Here is a 2500-nt window from a genome sequence, read left to right as displayed (position 1 = left end):
CGTCCTCGACAGCACCCTATCATTCCATTCCCACATCAACAACACCATCCGGTCCGCCTACTTCCACCTTCGCAACATCAACCGCCTCCGCCCTTCACTCACCCCCAACAGCGCCGCGATCCTGGTCCACTCCCTCGTCACTTCCCGCTTGGATTACTGCAACTCCCTTCTCTTTGGTCTCCCCCACAAACTCCTCCATAAGCTCCAACTGGTCCAGAACGCTGCTGCCCGTATAATCACCAGAACCCCTGTCATCTACCTGGGTTCCATCCTAGAGGCAAATCTTTCCTGTGACAAAATGGCATCCAATGTAATAAAAAAAGTCAACCAACGAACTAGATTAGGGGGCGACAGTGGCTCAGGAGGTAGAGCAGTCATCTGGCAATCCGGAGGTTCCCGGTTCGATTCCCGCTCCTCCTGGGCAGCGTGTCGATGTGTCCTTGAGCAAGACACTTAACCCCTAATTGCTCCCGATGAGCAGGTTGGCACCTTGCATGGTTGCCTCCGCCGTCGGTGTGTGAATGGGTAATATGTAAGTAACAAATTGTAAAGCGCTTTGGATAAAAGCGCTATATAAAAAAGCAGCCATTTACCATTTAGATTCTTGTACCGGATCTCCTCCCTGGTAAACAAGAATACCCTGAAGACTCTGGCAGGAGCACTCATTCAAGGGTACTATGACTATGCGTGCACCTCATGGTACCAAAGCACCTCAAAGGCGCTTAAAACAAAATTACAAACATCACAAAACAAACTGGTCAGACTACTACTTGACCTGAACCCCAGAACCCACCTCACCCCTGCCCACTTTGCCAACCTAGGATGGCTTAGAGTAGACGACAGAGTACAGCAACTTGCAATGGGCCTGGTCTACAAGATACACTATACGACCGGGGTGCCCATGTACATGTCAAAATACTTCCCAAAGGTCAGTGAATACCACAACCACTACACCAGAGGAAGCTCAACAAATCATGTTAAACCCAGATTCTGCTCAAACAAGGGACTAAACACGTTTCGCAATTATGCCACAACAATGTGGAACGCCCTACCCAAAGCTGTAAAGGAATGTGAATCCCTGCCCACATTCAAAACCGCTCTTAAAGAGCACCTACGGGAGGCTGCAATTCGAAACTGGCCACCGTAAATGCCCAAAACCCCCACCACCTCCTAATAGACAGTCTCCTCCCCACCGCATGTATATATTCCCTCCCCGCCGTATGTATATTTCCCTCCCACCCACCCACCCCCTCCTAATGTACAGTCCCCTCCCCATCATATGTATATACTCTGTCAGGATCTAGGGGTAACAGTACTGTATATTTGAATACCGCTTATGTCACAAATGTATCAGTACTAAATACCTATATGTCCCTATGCCATAAATGTCATGTATGTTGTGTATGTCATAAATGTCTATATGAATTGAAAATGGGGGACCCTGATGGAAACAAGACAAACGTCTTTCTCAGGTCTGCATCCCCTTAACAATTGTATGTATTGAGCCGTACTGTATTGTACCCATTCTGCAATCTGTTAAATAAAGTTTTCATTCATTCATTCATTCATTCATTCATTCATTCATTCATTCATTCATTCATTCATTCATCAGTCACATCACCCCCGTCCTACGCCAACTACACTGGCTTCCCATTAAACACCGCATAGACTACAAGATCCTCCTCCATACATTCAAGGCCATCCACAACCTCGCCCCTCCATACCTGTCCGACCTCCTCCACATCAACATTCCCACCCGGTCCCTCAGGTCTGCCTCCTCCATCAACCTGACCGTCCCCCCAGCCCGTCTGTCCACCATGGTGTCAAGAGCCTTCAGCTGCTCTGCCCCTCGCCTCTGGAACTCCCTCCCTCCCCCCCCCGACATCAGGAACATTGACTCCATCATCCCATTTAAAACCCACCTCAAAACCCACGTGTTTAGGCAGGCGTATGTCTGATTATATTTTTATATAATGGATTGTGATTGTAAATGAACTATTTTTTAATTGTTGTACGGCGACCTTGAGTGCCTTGAAAGGCGCCTTATAAATAGAATGCATTATTATTATTATTATTATTATTATTATTATTATTATTATTATTATTATTATTATTATTATTATTATTATTATTATTATTATTATTATTATTATTATTATTATAGGCTAAACTTGGTTCCAAGTTGTTACCTAGCAACTAGTCCACTGAAACCATCTATATTACAGCAGTTTATTGCATTTATCAAAAACCTGAAATTTCAGAACAGTAAAGCAAAGTGCTTCAACATTCGGTCTGAGTCAACCTACTGGCTTAAAACAATTAGAATCCCCCTTTTGTTATTGGGTATATATATATGTAACGGTTGTGACAACGTCACCTCAAACTTCGATGCCCCGAGTGGGAGTCGAACCCCGGTCTCCCACACCGCAGGCAGCAACACAGACCGCTATACCAAGAGGTGAATCCACTACTTCGCAACGTGTCTATCTGTCTTTTTGAG

General features: G+C 45.2%; 1 protein-coding gene across 1 annotated transcript in view; it reads right to left on the bottom strand.

Annotated features, from left to right (window-relative positions):
- The window catches only part of LOC311241938 (endosome/lysosome-associated apoptosis and autophagy regulator family member 2-like), a 30265-nt gene that overhangs the window by 15855 nt on the left and 11910 nt on the right, over positions 1–2500 (bottom strand). The window lies entirely within an intron of this gene.

The sequence above is a fragment of the Notolepis coatsorum genome, assembly GCF_963971535.1.
Source record: "Notolepis coatsorum genome assembly, chromosome: 15".
Lineage (NCBI taxonomy): Eukaryota > Metazoa > Chordata > Actinopteri > Aulopiformes > Paralepididae > Notolepis > Notolepis coatsorum.
This window is presented reverse-complemented; position numbering and strand designations above follow the sequence as displayed.